The sequence below is a fragment of the Eptesicus fuscus genome, chromosome 11 (genome assembly GCF_027574615.1).
Source record: "Eptesicus fuscus isolate TK198812 chromosome 11, DD_ASM_mEF_20220401, whole genome shotgun sequence".
In the NCBI taxonomy this organism is placed as follows: Eukaryota; Metazoa; Chordata; class Mammalia; order Chiroptera; family Vespertilionidae; genus Eptesicus; species Eptesicus fuscus.
The window spans coordinates 19,601,121-19,620,198 of NC_072483.1; the positions used below are offsets into that span (position 1 = coordinate 19,601,121).

At 40.6% G+C, this 19,078-nt stretch overlaps 1 protein-coding gene across 1 annotated transcript in view; it reads left to right on the forward strand.

The window, feature by feature from the left end:
* The window catches only part of THSD7B (thrombospondin type 1 domain containing 7B), a 759,963-nt gene that overhangs the window by 626,591 nt on the left and 114,294 nt on the right, over positions 1-19,078 (forward strand). The gene's annotated exons all lie outside the window — the stretch shown is intronic.

A 19,078-nucleotide genomic window follows, 5' to 3' on the forward strand; every position in this document is an offset into this window, starting at 1 on the left:
AGAGTTAAAAAGCATGAAAACTAAAAAATTTTACTAGAGATACTAATCAGTTGATGTTTGTAGGCAAAATAATAATAATAATAATAATAATAATAATAATAATAATATCAGCCCCAGTTGGTTTGGCTCAGTTAGAGTGTCAGCCCACAGACTGAAGGGTCCTGGGTTCAATTCTGGTCAAGGGCACATACCTTGATTACAGGATGGATCCCTGGCCCTGGTTGGGGTGCATGCAGGAGGCAACCAATCAAAGTCTCTCTCTCACATCCAAGTTTCTCTCTGCCTCTCCCCCTCCATTCCACTCTCTCTAAAAATCAATAGAAAGGGTGAGGATAAATAAATTAATGAATTGAGAAATGTACCAAATCAAGTCACTAATATGATAAACAGAAAGATAAAAGAATGAAGAAAAATAGAGCCTCAAATCTCTGGGGCACTATAAAGCATACAAACATGTGCATAATGGAAGTCCTAGGGAAAAAAAAGAGAATATCAAAAGAGGCAGAAATAATTTTGTATTTATCTTGTAGAGCATACAAACATATGCATAATGGAAGTCCTAGGGAAAAAAAAGAGAATATCAAAAGAGGCAGAAATAATTTTGAAGAAGTAAAGGCTAAAATTTCCTAAATTTGATTTAAAAAATTTACACATTCAAGAGCTCAAAAGTCCTATATAATAAAAGCCTAATATGCTAAGTGTCCAGTTGTCTGGTCGTCCATTCAACCAATCAAAGCATAATATGCTAATGATATGCTAAGGCCACTCAACCACTTGCTATGATGTGCACTGACCAACAGGGGGCAGACAGTCAACTGGTCAACCAGTTGCTATGACATGCACTGACCACCAGGGGGCAGATGCTCTGACTGGTAGGTTAGCTTGCTGCTGGGGTCCAGCTGATCAGGACTGAGTGAGACAGGCTGGACACGCCCTGAAGCCCTCCTGCGGTCCTTCCACAGCTGGCCAACCTCCTGCATCCCTCCCCGGCTCTGATAGTGCACTGGTGGGGTCCCTCAGCCTGGCCTGCACCCTCTCACAATCTGGGACCCCTCAGGGGATGTCAGAGAGCTGGTTTTGGCCTGTTCTCACAGGCCAGGCCAAGAGACCCCATTGGTGCACGAATTCGTGCACTGGGCTTCTAGTTCTATGTAAGATATAAAGCTCAAAAAATACCATATAGGATAAACTAAAAAAGATCTACAATTAGGATATAATAAAAACTCAAAAAGAGAATCTTCCCAAAAGCAAAAGAGAGTGATTTACAATTGACAAGTGATCATCAACATCAGGATTAACAGCTGAGTGATCATCAGTAGGCAGTGATGAGACATATTCAAAACTGCTGACAAAGAGGATTCAACCAAGAATTCTATAACTAGAGAGAAACACTCTTCAAAAATTAAAATTATTTTTGTGTATGGTGTAAAAAGGTGGTCTAGTTTTATTTTTTACTAGAGGCCCGGTGCACGAAATTCATGCACTGGGGGGTGGGGGGGTGTGCCCCTCAGCCCAATCTGCACCCTCTTCAATCTGGGACCCCTCAGGGGATGTCCAACTTCCAGCAGTCGGACATCCCTCTCACAATCCGGAACCGCTGGCTCCTAACCATTCACCTGCCTGCCTGCCTGATTGTCCCTAACCCCACTGCCTGCCTGCCTGCTCGCCCCTACCTTGATCTCCTGCCAGCCTGATTGCCCCTACCTTGCCCTCCCCTATCAGCCTGATCACCCCAAACTGCCTGTGCCTTGGCCCCCAGTCTGGCCTCCCTCTGGAGGCACCACCCCCATAACCCCAATGCTGCTGCCACTGCAGCTGGTTATGGCTGCCTGAGCCTTGGCCTTTGTAGCCACTGCGGCTTTGTCTGGAAAGATGTCTGGAAGACAACCACTCTAATTAGCATATTACGCTTTTATTAGTATAGATTTTTGTACATATCTGTCCAATTTTCCTAATACCATTTGCTGAATAGTAAATGGTATTAGGAAAATTGGACAGATATGTACAAAACATACATACAATCTTTAGCCCATTGTATGTTTTTGCCTCATTTTCCAAATACTAATTGACTATAAGGTGTGGGTTCATTCATGGGCTCTCTATTCTGTTCCATTGATCTATATATCTGTTTTTATGTCAATACCATGCTGTTTTGATTACTGTGGGTGGCCTTGTAGTATAGTTTGATATCAGGTAGTACTATTCCTCTAACATTGTTCTTCTTTCTCAAGATTGCTGTGGCTATTTGGGATCTTTTGTAGTTTCATATAAATTTTTGGAATATTTATTCTAGTTCTGTGAAATACACCATTGGTATATTTGTTGAATCTATAGATTGCTTTGGGTAGTATTGATATTTTAGTGATGTTAATTCTTCCTACCCAGAAACATGGTATAAGCTTCCACTTACTTGTATCTTCTTTAATTTTTTCTTCAGTGTCTTATACTTTTCTAAGTACAGATCTTTTATACCATTGGTTGAATTTATTCCTTGGTATTTAACTTTTTGAAGCAATTATGAATGGGATTCTTTACTTAGTTTCCCTTTCTGATAGTTCATTATCTATATACTAGAGGCCTAGTGCATGAAAATCATGCATGGGTAGGGTCCCTAGGCCTGGCTGGCGATCAGGGCCAGCTGGGGCCTCCCTTTCCCAGCTGCTGGCTGCTGGCTGGGGCCTCCTTTCTCTGGCTGCTGGCTGCTGGCCAAGGCCTTCCTTCCTTTTGCGCCACACCCTGGTAGTCAGTGCACGTCATAGTGAGTGATAAAACTCCCAGTCTCCCGGCCAAACTCCCATGCAGACACTTTGCATATTAGCCTTTTATATCTATAAGTGTCTGATTGTCCAACCAGTCACTATGATGCACCCTGACCACCAGGGGGCAGACGCTCAACACAGGAGCTATCGAGCTACAGTGACTTGGCAACGGTGGTTCTCGGGTGACGCACCCTGAAACCAGAGAGGAAGAAGCCTGATTCTTCGCGGGATGGCGATTCCACCTTCAGACATAGGTTATGTTGTTGCTGGGTCACTGTCGGCCCCGAATTTGGTTTACTGCACACTTGCGTTTGCGTTCCACACACTGTATGACAGCAACTTTGCAGAGTGCCCTCTCGCACTCCGGAACCCCTTGGGGGATGTGGGAGAGTCGGTTTCGACCTGATCCCCACAGGCCAAGCCGAGGGACCCCACCTGCCGGAGGGACCCTGCTCACTCTGCAGATGCCAGGGAGGGACCACAGAAGGTTGGATCCAGGGCATGTCTGCCCCATCTCTCCCAGTCCACCCTGCTGGCCACCTTCTAATTAATTTCCTTTCAATGTGCATGAATCCATGTACCAGGTCACTAGTTAGTATATAAAATTGTAACTGATTTCTGGATATTCATTATGTTGAGGTATCTTCCTTCTATTCTAAGTTTGCTGAGAGTTTTTATTATAAATGGGTGCTGGTTTTTATCAAATACTTTTTCTACATCTATTGATATGGTCATGTGGTTTTTATTTTTCATTTTGTTTATGTGGTGTATCATGCTTATTGATTTGTTGATATTGTACCAAGAATAAACTCAAAGTGGATTAAAGACTTAAATGTTAGACTCAAAACCATAAAAATCCTAGAAGAAAACATGGGCAGTAAAATCTCAGTTCCCATAGCAATATTTTTTCTGATACATCGCCTCGGTCAAGGGAAACAAAAGGAAAAAATAAACAAGTCAAACTTAAAAGTTTTTGCACAGAAAAGGAAATCATCAACAAAATGTAAAAAGAACCCACTGAATGGGAGAACATGTTCTCCAATGATACATCGGATAAGGGATTAATATCCAAAATTATGAAGAATTTATGAAACTCAACACCAAAAAATAAATAGTTCAGTTAGAAACTTGGCAAAGGACCTAAATAGACACTTCTACTAAGAGGACATACATATAGATGCCCAATAGACTGATAAAAAGATGCTCAACATCACTAAGCAGCAGAGAAATGCAAATTAATTAAAACCACAATGAGCTATCACCTCACCTCTGTCAGAATGGCCATCATCAATAAATCAACAAACAAGTAGTTGGAGAGGATGTAGAGAAAAGAGAACCCTAGTGCACTATTGGTGGGAATGCAGAATGGTGCAGCAACTGTGGAAAGCAGTATGGAGTTACACAAAAAAGTTAAAAATGGGATTTCCTTGTGACCTAATTATTTTACTTCTAGGAATATATTAGAAGAAACCTAAAACACGTATTCAAAAGAATATATGCACCCCTATGTTCATTATAGTATTATTTAAAATAGCCAAGATTTGGAAGCAGCTCAAGTGTCCATTAGATGAGTGGATAAAAAAGTGTGGTACATTGGCATGGATGGACTTAGAGAATATTATCCTAAGTGAAATAAGTCAGAGAAAGACAAGTACCATATGATTCCACTCATATGGGGGATCTAATGAACAAAATAAACAAACAAACAAAATAGAAATAGACACATAGAGAAAAGACTGACAGCTGTCAGAGAGGAGGGGATTGGATGATGGGTGAAGGGACTAAGCAGAGTGAAAAATAAAGACTCATGCACACAGATCACAGTAGGGGGATTAGCAGAGGGAAGGAGTGGCGGGGAAGATAGAAGAAGAAAAGGGGGAATAAATGGTGATGGAAGGAGACTTGACTTGGGGTGATAAACACACAATATGATATACAGATGATATATTAAAGTGTATACCTGAAACCTGTATAATTTTAACAAATGTCACCCCAATAAATTCAATTATTTTTTAAATTAAAAAAAGAAATTAAGAAAGTCCAAAAATAAATGAAAACTGAAAGAATGTATTGGTAGTCCTACACAGAATACTAAAGGGAGTTTTTCCACACAGAAATGAAGGAGCACTTGACAGTCATTCAAATTCAAATACAAGGAAGAAATAAAGATTACCAGTAAAGCTAAAGGTAACTACATAAATACAAGACACTCTACCCAAGAGCAGCAGAACATACATTCTTCTCATTTTCACATGGAACATTTTCCATGATAGGCCAGATATTAGGAAATATAATAATATCAATATGTACATCCATACAGAATAATAATGTTCATAGCAGCATTATTCATAGGAGCCAACAGATGGAAACAACCCAAATGCCCATCAACTTGAAGAATGGATTAACATATATGTTATCAAACAACTGCATGTTACTCAACTATAAATAATAATGAAGTACGTATGCTATAATATGAATGAGCTTTGAAAATACTATGCTAAGTAAAAGTAACCAGATACAAAGGCCTTGTATGGTACGATTCAGTTAACATATTAAGTATCTAGAAAAGGAAAATTCATAGAGGAACAGTGTAGATTGGTGGTTGGTTTCCAAGGGCCAGGGGAAGGAGAATATGGGTTGTGACTTTGGGAGGAGGGGTGATGAAAATACTATGAATTAGAAATAGCGGGTGATGGTTGCACAACTTAGCAAATGTATTAAAAAAAAAACCTCTGCCGAAACCGGTTTGGCTCAATGGATAGAGCGTCGGTCTGCGGACTGAAAGGTCCCAGGTTCGATTCCGGTCAAGGGCATGTACATTGGCTGCGGGCACATCCCTGGTAGGGGGTGTGCAGGAGGCAGCTGGTCGATGATTCTCTCTCATCGATGTTTCTAGCTCTCTATCCCTCTCCCTTCCTCTCTGTAAAAAAATCAATAAAATATATTAAAAAAAAACACAACACCTCTGAACTTTACATGTTCAAGAATGAACTTAAATGATATGTAAATTATATCCCATTTTTAAAGATGAAAAGCAGAAATAGGCAGCAGGCCAAATTTGGTCCATTGGCCATAGTTTTCCAACACTAGTGCCTGAGAAGAAAGGATTCATGGCATCTTTCTTTATCTAGCATCTAAGGAGAGTAAGAGCCTTACATAGCAGAATTTAATACCTGTCTGATAAATTAACACATGAGTAAGGATGAGAGGTATAGCTGCACCTGTTCAAAGCTGAAACTGTAAAAAGACTATAACTTGGTATCCAGTTACACTTATCTTTAATGAAAAATAATTTTTATGATATTCATTATTTTCTGTCTATTCCCACCAATATCTTATACTCCACCTTGTATGTAGTAAATGATCCCTAAATTAATAATGGTTTTTAATTAAGTCTTTCAGCATAGAACACTTTATATATCTCAGCTATAAAATTAGAGACTTTTTCTTTTTTAGGAGGAATAATTTCATGCTCAAGGGAAATGTCAAAATTGATAGGACTATGAAATCTGTAAATACTCCTTTGCATCCTTATCAGAAATAATACTGCTGTTTTTGGAGTGACTCTGGCTGCTCTGCTGGCTTAGCTGGTCCTGGTTGGGTATCTACTTTTCTCAGCAATGTATTAGGTATGTGAAAGGTGAAAAAGCACGTAAAACATCAAGGCATTTGTCTCTCTCTTTCAATGTTACCTCCCATGTTTGGGTGCAATGTTAGAAAGTATTCAAAGTTTATTAGGTTAATTTACATGAGAGTGCAAGTATAATTTTGATGAAAATTATGCAGTTGAAATATATGATCACATATAGTTTACTTCCAGCTCCAAAACTTCAACTCCATGCCGTAATGGTAATCTTACTCAAAACCAATATTATTTATTATAGAGAACTCTTTCAAAGTGTCTAAAGCTCATGTACCATGCTGTTCTTCCTTTAAAAATAAGTTCTAATGTCAGGTTATAAAGAGGAAAGCTAGACCCCAAAAGTCCCTTAAGTGAGCTGCCAGGAAATTAATGGCGGAACCTGAAGCCAAACCCCATTCTCACAGCTTCCTTCATACTTCTCTGCACACTAGACCACAGATAATCTTTCACACAGTATAAAGGATCCCTTCTCCCATCACTGAAATGCAGCCACCCCCATAGAGGACCACATTATCAATTTAATGGATCCAACCAAGGAATCCAATAATGGAGGGCAGGAATCCAATACAAGTAGACTACTTGATGGTGCCCATTTCCTAAATTGCTCTACAGATGCCATTTCATCAATCCAAAGCAGTGTCGATTCCTGTTAAGGAGGAATTTTTTATTTTTTGGTGAAACAATTTTTTTTTAATTTAAGTTCTTTATTGTTGAATGTATTACATAAGTCTCCTTTTCCCCCATTGACCTCTCCCCAGCCACCTCCAACCCCCAGCACATGCCCTCACTCACCTGCCCACCTCCCGTCTGTGTCCATTGGTTATGCTCATATGCATGCATACAAGTCCTTCGGTTGATAAGGAGGAATATTTTACCAGACCCCAACCCCCACCAAGTCAGGTATAAGCTCAGATCTAGAACCATAAACCTTATGCTTCCTAGAGTTTAGTTAAGTTCAACATTTATTTATTATGAGCCTGCCATATGGCCCAGTGCATATCAGATGCTATTTACACCATAGAGATGTGCAACTCCAGAGATATAGTCCCTGCCTTCTGAGAGATTCAGTTGTCACTGTGAGCCTGGCTCCTTCATGCCAGCAGATCCTACCTTTACTTAGGCCTGGTGAGTGCTGACCACTCTGAATATTACCTGCCTTCAAGGGAAGAAAAACTCAATCCTTTTAGAAGCTTGTATTTTCTTAATGAAGTCATGGCATCCATAATTATGATGTGGATATGGGGTACTACAGGCATTATATTTAGAGAAATTATAACTGAATTCAGAAATGAGAGAACTTTGAACTTACATATGTCTAAGAAATATCAGAAAGACTCTGTGAATTCATCTGGATATCCACTTTCAAATATTGCGACCAGAGTCTAATTATAAACAATTACATTTGAATTATTGATGCATGATACTAAAATCCTTGTAAAAATAATTACGAAGAGGGCGACACTTTTAACTTCTGGTGATACCAGCATTATGGTTTGGTCTAGGTATGTTTTTCAGGAAGCATGCACAGAAAATATTTCTGCAGTTGTTCATTCATTATTTATGCCCATATACATTTATTGAGCACAGCGGATAAACCAGGGACATGGAGCATAAAGTTTTGTTACTGTTTTGAGTGTGTGTGTTTTGGCAGAAGGAAAGGCTGTTTGCAGAAAATATGATTTCTGGAATTCTTAGTCCTGAGTAAACATCTGAGAAGGGCTGTCAGTTGTATATGCACACTTGTAGTTATATTTTACCTTTTTATCGAGGCCTAGTGTGTAGAAATGCGCCAACTTTGTGTAAACGGGTTAATTGATCATTCTGTAACACATTTTAAGGCCTCCGTTGTCATGTTTTCCAAATAACCCATGTTGCGAGTACCCAGGAATATTTTCATTATTTATGTTGTATTTAGTAATAGTTGTTTCTTAAAATGGAGGCCAGATACAAGTCTACCTTAAACTATCACTTTCCTTCTGTGTTCTTCCCCTGTTTTTATTTTGTGAAGACCCAAAAAGGCCACATCAGTCCTTGTCTCTTCTTCACTGTCTGCCTCAGCGGAAGAATGTTTCCAACAAGATACTCTGTATTCCATAAAGCAGCAGCTTTCAATTAGTCCCCAGTAAGGGTCTCCAACTGATGGAATTAGGGCGGAAATCAGTGCCAAGATCCCAATTCATCACCACGTAAGTGAATGGCAGGGATTCCATTATCCAATCAATCTCGCCTCTCATTTCTGCAAAGGTCAGGCTGTGCCTTCCTTGGTTATAAAACACCACTTGTGGCTCTTCGTTTCACTTTAACTGAGCCCCAGACACATCCGGTCTGTTATGGGAGAACTCACACTAAGAGTTCATATTTTAAAAAGCCATTTGTGCTGTGCCTGGCCTTGTATTTTAACAGGCAAGAAAACTGTTGGCGCACAAAGTAGCTTAAGAGTTGCTTTCTCATATATTTATCTACAGAAGAAGATAAAGATCCCTGTGTCTGTGTGTGTAACACAGAACATCTTTGTGCGAATAATCTCTTTAAGGGTATTTCATAGTAGTAAGCTTTAGTTTTCTCTTTTTCCCAGACCATAAGAAATTAATAATTATGTCTATTTTTTCTTAGATGGAAAGATACAGCGACCTCCTCTCCTCCTGCCTGTTCTGATAGGATCAATTAGAAATTAGCCAAATTATGAATGGAGTTTGCAGACTATAATTCTTATATTTCTCCTTTTTATGTTGGTCTTACTAGATAGAATCATGGCCATTAAAAATATATATATATTGCTTTCAGAGAGGAAGGGAGAGGGGAGAGAGAGAGAAACATCAATGATGAGAAAGAGTCATTGATTGGCTGCCTCCTGCATGACTCCTACTGGGGATTGAGTCCACAACCCAGGCATGTGCCCTGACTGGATATCAACCTTGACCTCCTGGTTCATAGGTGGAGGCTTAACCACTGAGCAACACTGGCCAGGCTAATAATGGCCAATTTTTTATGGCTCCTTCTTTTGTTCTGTTCTCTTTAATAGGGTAAATGATATGTGAGAACTATGGTTTGCTTCAGAGTAGGACAGGTTTGTCTGTGACAATGATTAAGAGACTGTAGCATGTGGGCCGAGTGAGCTCCTCGCATGATAAGAAACACGTGAAAAGGGACTTCTTATCAATTATGGGGCTGCCTTTCAGATGTGGTGCTGGAAGCCAGTTTTGTGCTTGCCCCCTGAGAATATCCGTAAATGATCAAACCTTCCAAAGCCCAGATTGCTTTTTAGGTCACACACAGCATCTGATGTGTCCCAAGTCAGCCAACATGAGATGAAAGAAGATGATAAATACTTTATGGAAAAGTGTTTTTTTGCAGTACCCAAGGGTTTCTGCTAATCTGCTCATTAGCAAAGCTCCCTGGAATTCAGGGCATTGGGAGGCTGATGCCTCATCATTTTCTTCATAATTCTGTTGGGAGAGGAAAAAAAAAAAAAAAAAAGGGAGAGGGGCGCTTTAATGTATCCCTAGGTTCTAGAACATACTAATCTTAAGTGATTCCCAAAAACAGCAGTGATCTTCGGGCTGACTCTCATTTTCACTACCAAATCTGGGTGTCTTTTCTTCCTTGTTATGTTGGAAGCTTTGTGAAAATAGCAGTCAATCCATAAGCATAACCTCTTACTGAGCCTGTTGCTATTTCTGCCTTTCTCAGCGCAGTCACACGCTCCTATCCCTCTCATATTCAAAATGACATATAGTCCCCCCACTTTATTTGGAGTAGCTCTCTTGATATAAATCTTATAAGTCTTAGTGGCTCCCACTGTCTACAATGAGATTCTATCTCATCAAATTTCCCATTTGAGATACTCCAAATAAAATTGGGGGACTATATTTCCAAAGTAGTTCATTTTAGGTCATTCCTAACTAGGGCTACTCTTCTTGTCCATTCATAATGCAATAGTCCAGCCACATAAACATGGGATTTCTCTGCCTAAGGGGTATGCAATTTAAATTATACTTGCTTCTTTATACAAATACATTTGTATAATCCAAATTACATTGATTTTTCTGGGCATAATTGAAAAGCACATCTTTTTGAAGCCCATAGGCTTCTTGCATTTATTCAGTGAAGAGAAAGTCGCACGTATCCTAGCATATAGGGATAATGTGGATGCTCCCAACTACTGAGAACCAGTGGGAGCTGTACAAGACCTCTCCTAGCAAAGGCCAATAAGGAAAGCAAAGGTCTCCCCCAAAGCCGCCACTTCTGTTTGACAGTTGCAAGCTTCAGGCTTAAACCCCTGTTCTCCATTTCTTAATAAATCCCAAACAGTGCTCTAGACCATTGTGACTTATTTACCCTTCAGACATCTGTTTCTGAGACCTGGGATCTGTTAAGCTCTGCTTTAGCACCGCCTTATGTCATAACTTATAAAACTGCTGTTTCCTGCCAGGAGGCAGAGCAGTCTTCATTTCACACTGCTTTTTATTGCAACAGAGAAAGAAAACTTTCCTTTCTTACCTGATGTCTGGTGGTCATATTCTGGTATCTAGTATCTATCTGTATCTAATATTTGCACTAGACTCCTACACAGTTTCTCTTGGATGTTTACAACGGAAGTTCCCACCCCCCCAGTCAGGATTCCAGGGTGAAGTCCAATTCCCTCTGAGACACATACCTCTTTTTAATTAATTTTTTACTGTGCTAAAAACACCTTATATGCATTTGTGTATAATACAATGTCCTTATCCACACGCACAGTGTTGTCCAGCAGACCCCTAGAACTTATTCATCTTGCATAATTGAAATATTATACCCGTTGATTAGATCTCCTCATTTTTCTCTCCCCCGATGCCCTGACAACCGCCATTCTATTCTTTGCTTCAACAAGTTTGACTATTTGAGTAGCTCGTAGAAGGGGACTCAGGTAGTATCTGTCCTTCTGTGACTGGCTTATTTCGCTTTGCATAATGTCCTCAAGGCTTATCTATAACCTCTTCTCTAAAGAACTATGGGCTCAGTTCTTTCAGTTTGCTGGAAGTATCAATCATAGTTGACATAGTGTTGCTTTTTTTTTTTTTTTTTTACTTCAACTTGACTGATAACTTCAGTCTGTTCAATGAAAACCCAGAGGGCCACCAAGACTGTCGCCCATGGTGTGCTGTGAGCAGTCTCCCAAATGCCACTTGATGTCTTGCCTCTGCACAGCATGGCGGTAGGCAGCACCCCCAGGGTGTCGGGGAAGGCAGTCCAGATTCTGCAGTGAGTTTCCTTCTCTCCTTCTTTTTGCGATGACTGTTTACATTGTGCTATGGTGCAGAGTGTGTGCCGTGCAGCTCAACTTGCCCCAACCTGGCCATGTCAGTGTGTTCACTCAGTTCTGTGATACACACCAGGCACAGAGGGAGGCCGATCAGTGCTCATGTTCATGGTCACGCACACGTGTGTTAAAGCTTTACTGCAGATACCATGCCCTTACAGGACCTGCAGAATGATCATTTCTCTTGCCGATAGTCCATTACTATGCAATACACTTCAAGGCCATGGTTTATGTCATGCCCAGATTTCGTGATCCCCAAAGACCACCAGGGAACAGAGTCCGATGCAAAAGCAAAGAGCCTTTATTCGAGCTAGCTCGAGCTCAGTCCCACACACACCCACCGGCGCAGCGGCGAGGTGGAAAGAGAGAGCAAGCTTCAACAGAACAAAGGTTTTAAAGTGGTCTGGGGCAGGGGAGGGTTGGACCCCTGAGTTGGCTGACCCTGATTGGTCGGGTGAGGGCTAGGGTCCAGTTACACAAAGACAGAAGGCGGTTAGTATTCTTTTGGCCTTTGATTATCTCCCTTTGCATTCTTATTGGCTGATTTAAGGGCGGGCTTGGTAACTGCATATCAAGGACATAGTTACACAGGATGGAGGATACAGTACATTTTGTACTGTCCTGCTCTGCCCTTTCAGTTTACTTTCATAGTTGCTTAAATACACACAATAAGAAATGTAAATCTTCTGTAGGGAGAAACACAGGGTGTCCCCAAAATATATACACACTTTAACAGCTGACAGCTCAATTTTGAAAATGAAATGTATTTTAATAAACACAGCCTTTATAATTATTCTAAGTGTGTGTATACATTTTTGGGGACACCCTATATACTATTATGCTTTAATTGGAGCATTTTTACTTATTTGCATTTATAGATCATCTAAAGTCCATCAGCACAGATAACAGAGCTTTGACCAAGCCTTTTTAGATGAGGGCTTTGGGGCTCCCCTCTATTATGTACCTTCTATAGTGAATGGGCTGTGTGTGAGTTCCTGCAAAAAGGCAGGGAATGTGGGGGAGGGGAAGATGTACATGACTTGTGGTCTTGTTAAGTCTTTCTACCCACCCTTCACCACCCTCTTCCATTATGGGAAGGAAAATAGGACTATGTGGGTGATGGAGATGGTTTAGCTGTGCATGGATGTTGGTCTGGACTCTGAGGATGCTGTGCTTAAAAGCTTATCAGTGATCTTTAGGGTGGAGGGAAGGGGTTTAGTCCTGTAGACCATTAGGAAATGTAAGGTAATGAATCGGGAGCTTAGAACTTATCAGCAAAAAATATTCTTTAATATCCACTTTTAGAAAAAAATGGCTCTTCTGTGCAACATATCTTTTATCAAAATGTAAAGAGTAATGTTCTTTTAGGGCATAGCCTGCTAGTGGTCCATCTCTTCTCTTCTTTACATATAAAGGCAGTGGTTCCCTGGGGTTTTGGTATGAGGACTTTATGTTCTTAACCTACATTGACAAACTTTCTAATCAGTGCTTTCAAATTCAGCAGTTCTTTCACATGCAATGAAAACTACATTAATCACAACATCGTGTACATTCATTTACTAGTGGTGGTAACATGTCTGATATTATATTATTCATTAAGACCACAGACAGAGTTGGGTAGGGAAATGCATTCAAGAGCCCCTTGCACTAATGCTGTAGTTCTCAGGGTCTGCACATCCAGCTGGAAACTGCAGTTTTTAAGATACGGAGAATGTACTAGTAGCTACCGCCATTATTAGTATGATAAACATTTTATTGGCTAAAGTTCAACAATTTACTTGTCAATAAATTTTGCAGGTAATGCTGATTTAGTGTTATTAGGTTTATTTTATAATTTAACATCAAAATTGAAACAAAGCATATAATATTTAAAATCAATGGTGAAATTCACAAAGCAGGCATGGTGATAAGCTCAGAGCATCCTGAGGAAGTCTTTGGTTTGCTGTGCTAAAGAAGCGAGTATGTGAAAATGCCCAGGGTGGCCACGGGGCGGCCACAAAGAGGGCGGCCACAGGGCCTCAGAATTGAGCATCTGGGCTCCAAAGGAGTTATCCATACCCCTGCGAATGGATCCCTGGACTCCAAGATCTCCAGAAAAACCCTTACCTCAAATGGTGCACTCTTCAGCAGCCCATAGCACATGATGACATGGTTTTTCCATAGATAACAATTTAAAATACTTGTGGATAATTTTTAATGCACCATCTTCACACAGAGGACAACAATCATCTAAAGCACTTGGGCCTGCTCTTGCTTTATACTTGAAAATTAGTTTTTTGAGACAATTCTTGGGTTTTTGAAATTGTGAAAGGAAACTCTAGCCAAAGGCAAGGAATGCATTGTTCATGCAATATTTTTGCTATATAAAGCAAATAGGCATCATCTACTACATAGACATCTTTGAACGTTCTCTTCTTGGTTTTCCTTTTTTGGGAATTATAAATATTAACATTACCTTTGTCACTGAGAAGATATTGACTGTCTCTAAGAGCATGGTGATGTGCCTGAACCAGCTAAACAGGCAGCCAGTGCACAATTAGCGTCACCAGATTGGGATACTCAATCTCACTTTGGGGACCAGCCATGAGTGACTAACTTAGTTTCTGTAAATGTTAGTTATTTTTCCCTGTAAATAGAGGTCAGACCAATATTGTCTAACTCAAATGACTGTGATAATCAAGACCTAAGACATAGAATGTCTCGTATAAGCTACTAGAGGCCCGGTGCATGAAAATTCATTCACTGGAGGGGGGGTCCCTCAGCCCGGCCTGCCCCCTCTCACAGTCCAGGAGCCCTCAGGGGCAGGAGGTGACCCAGCCATCAGGGGAAGGTGATGCCCCCATCACACCTCTGCTGCTGCCACTGCCAGCAGGGCAAGCCTCGGCCGGTCCTGGTTACCTGAGCCTCGGGCAGCCCTGGGCGGCTGCGGGGCTGAAGGGATTGGGGACTCTGGAGGCAGGTGCACGGCTGAGGGGACTGGGTGCCGCCATATTTGAGGGCATGGCAGTCATTTAGCATATTCCCTCCTTATTGGCTGTGGGTGCCGCCATCTTTGAGGGTGGGGCAGTCAATTAGCATATTCCCTCTTTATTAGATAGGATAATCTTTTACACAGCATTATTGTACTGACCGGGGACTGTTGATGGGCACAGGGCAAAGCTTCTGGGTTTAATTGCATATGTCACACTGTGAATAAACAGATTTAAATGCCTGGTTAATAAAAATGGAAGCGAAAAGTTAATGGGTAGTTGTGTAAATGTGATACTTTCCAGTCAGTCAGACAGGTCCTAATGGAGGAGAATATAACTTAAGTTTCTGATTGAATAAGAAAAGGGGCAAATTTGGTAACTTGAAGGAAGGTGTTGCCTAGAAGATCCTTCTGAAGGGAGAGCATGAGGCCTGGAGGAGGAAAGAGGGGAAGAGTAGGTAAGGGCTGAGGACCCTAGGCCTGGTCAGAGGCAAGTTTGTACATCTTATGTTAAGGGCTCACAACATTTGAAGGAGAGGGGAATCCTTAATGCTTTGTGAGCTCATCACTCCAGGGGACCAGTTCCTCCCCGCTTCCCATAGGAAAGCCCCTGACTATGGCCCCAGATGGGCCTTTGAACCAATTTTCAAATTCAAAGTAGCCAGAGTCCTTGGTCTTGATAGCAGCTTCACTGGAGCAAAGGATTGCCTCTACAGAAAAGCTGAGACCATGACTTTTCCTTGATTTGTCTTTGTTATTATTGTGTTTGTTGGATTGTTTGCTTTATCTGAGCCCTTGAAGCCTAAGATTCTGATATGTAATGATGACAGTCACTGATGCCCAATTAGATTCCAATTGTTTCCCCCATAGGAGTCAGTCTGAAGTTGAAGAGTGGTATCAGAAAACAATACCAAATTAAAATTGATCAGTTACCATGAGCAGTGGCCTACTTAATAATTATTAAAATTTTGACTCAATGAGTCCATTATGATTATGACTCCAGAACTATCAAAATGTAAAAACAGAATTCTCCAATGAAGAAGTAATAAATAGGACTCATTACCAGGAGAACGTAATGTTACCTCTCTCAGAGGATCTAGACTTTTCAGTGGCATTTGTAGCCTCGATGACCCTATTAAACTGTTATTTTCTTCCTAATTCATGCCATTAAAGCATGATTTTCATTTAACTTCCCCATGGCTCATTTCTCTCCTTCAGAACATTTCCATATGATTCCCTGATAAAGCCCATGTTTTAACACATTTTCATTATAAAACTATAATCAGCAACTGAGTAGCAATATGAAATAGGGAGAACATAGAGGACTGACAGGGGAAGAAATCAGGTGTCTGGGTAGTTCATTTTTTTAAATTTTTATTTTATTGTTTAAAGTATTACAATTAGTAGTACATATGTCTCCTTTTTTTCCCCCATTGACCTCCCCACGGCCTCCCCTACCCCCCCAGAACATGCCCTCACCCCCCTCCCAGTGTCTTGCGTCCATTGGTTATCCTTATATGCATGCATACAAGTCCTTCGGTTGATCTCTTATCCCCGCCGCCCCAAGCCCTCCCTTGCCTTCCCGCTGTAGTTTGACAGTCTGTTCGATGATTCTTTGCCTCTGTATCTATTTTTGTTCATCAGTTCATAATGTTCTTTGTATCCCACAAATGAGTGAGCTGCCTTTTTGCCTCTTCCAGTTGTTGTGGATCCTGTAGGTAAGATTCCTTTGCCTGGCGGACAAGGGCTCTAAGGAGACAATTCTCACAATTGTTAAGGGAGGACCTTTTTTTCCATTAACAAAATCATCGAGTAGTGCCTTTTGATAAAATAGTGATTGCTCTTCTTCACCAAAGCCCATAATGGAAAGAAAAGTTTTCATTTTTATTCCTTCTTATTGTCCTTTGAGCTTTGTAAAGTACCTCTTACATGTTCCATTTAGTGGGCTTATTTTCTCTAGAAAATTAACTAAGAATCATTTAGCAACCTGGGCACATTCAAAAATTAGTTTTAATTCAATAAGTGCTTATTGAGCACTACTGTCCTCTCCATGACTTGTGAAATACAGACGTCATAGAAACGTCGTCCCAGCCTGCCTGAGACTCACAAGTTTCTTTTTTAAGTAGTCACATAAATAACGTTGCTATTGCAGATCTGACTCCTGGTTAGATGTGCTGATAGAAAAGCATATTTAGGTATGGAGAATACAAATTGTATTTCCCTGAGCATATTCTCAATATTAAGATAAAAAGTAAACACATACGGTATTAAGACCGAGGTGAAAAAAAGGGCTATGCTAGTATGAGAGAATAGGAAACATATAGAGGAATCAAAGTGATGACTTTTTCAAATGTGTTTGCTGCCCTAGAACCCACAGTTGGCCCTAGCTACCATCACTGTCCCCACCCTGTGCATGTGCACCTGACATTATAATGTAGCTGCAAGTGTGCTAAAAACTGAGACTGTCACTGAGTACCAAAGGCGTGGAAACTTGGGAAACTGGCAACATGGGGAGAGCCTTGCGGAAGTGGTGGGATTTGCTGTGCTTTGAGGGAAGGGTAGCGATTTATCATCTAGAAGTGACAGTGTGAATATCATTAAAATGGCTGATGCATATGGGGTCATGTCCAGTAAATCCATGGGACTGGAGAACCTTCTTTAAGAGGAGCTATTTTTCCACCGTTAATCAAGAAGGTGGTCACCATCGTCCTACATAGACCTACTCCCTGTCTTCCAGCAGCTCGTCACTGAGGTTAGCGACTCTGCCACAGGTGGAGATCGCTGGGGCATGAAGAATAAAAGCATTAAATCAATCTATCACCAAGCGTTCAAGGTTTATATAAGAGGTACATGCAACTAAGCCCTTTTTCATTTTCCATCTGACCTTGGGCTTTTGATGGCTGGAATTATACGCTCTGCTTAGTATCGATAGTTCATCTCAGGGGGGCTAGCCCACCATTTGCTTACAGATGGACACATCGGGAGGTGTGGGGGAAATTGTTTATAATCAGTTTCTTTTCCATCCCCTGTTTGTGCAAAGTGGTTTGACAGACTTCCTTGTATCTCATATGTAAATCAACAAGCTTTCTTTGAATTGTCTGATACATATTAAGGAGCTTATAGAATGAACCTATAAACTTAGTGAGAGCTTCATGTCCAGGGTACAGTTGGGTCAACTAAACCTTCAGTGGCTGTCAGCTCTGTTTCCCAGTGTCTGTTCGGTTGGGGTCATGTCTTTTCAATTTTATAGATTTTTCTCTTACCTCTAGCATCCTATGAGGTTTTTTTAGCACTTTCCTTCCTTACACGTTATTCTAATGTAGGCACTGCTTCTGACCCTTTCATTTCATTCCTGTCGGCATTCACAGCAAGAAATGTGATTCTTTTATGACTTAATTCCTACTTTCCCTACACCCATTTCCACTTCTATTTTCCATCTCCTTTCATTTTGCCCTCACATATTTTTCACTTCGTGGCTTCCCTTATCCGTGTGCACTCTACATGAGAGCCAAATAGAACCCCGCAGATAAAAATAGTTTCTGACATTATTTGTGATTCCAAAGATGTAGTCTCGCAAATAACCCTTTCTCATTTGATTTCCATCTAACATGCTGACAGTGCTCCAATCTCATCTTCTGATTATCCCATTACATAGTGCTCTCCCCTGCATTTAGTAGAAACTCGGAAGTAATGGTTCTATTTGGATAGCACTGCCTAGTCATCATTTACAATTTTATGGAATTAGAAAGGCAAGGGGAGGAAAGGATCCAGGCTTAAATTCTTATTTAAGAGGAAAGGCATTAATTAACTATTTGGGTAATGGGCTGAGCCACTCTTTAGCAGCAGGCTGAACTAGAGCCATCGTTATGGGCTATGGCAACATATCACGCCAGGGAACAGTTTTTTGTGTGTTTTTTTTCTTACTGAGGAAGAACACTGTGCTCTCTATTGAGAACTAATACATTTCAAATTCGACCTCTAAGAGGCAGACAAATGCATTTAACTACCCATCAATTTCAGGAAAAAATATTACAAACAAATACATAGGAAGTAATCTAAGAATTAATTTATGGCATCTAGTGAATTTACCATGACATTGTGGGTATTCACAGTCAGCAATCATGCACAGCCTCTAACAGTTAGGCATCATTTGTTGTGCGTGTGTGTGTCTGTGTGTTTTAGCTATGCTCTGAAAACATCCTACAAATAGCTACATTCAGATGAAGCCGCAATGCCCAGGAGGCTAAATTATTGCCTGCTAGCATTGATCATTTGGGAGCCTAAAAAGAAAATTTCAGTGCAAAAATACCACTTTTCTTATGCATTCTAAAATCCTCTTATGTTCAGGAGTAAATTTCCCTTACATGTATTTGTTTCAATTGACATCTTAAAGTACATCTGAGAATACA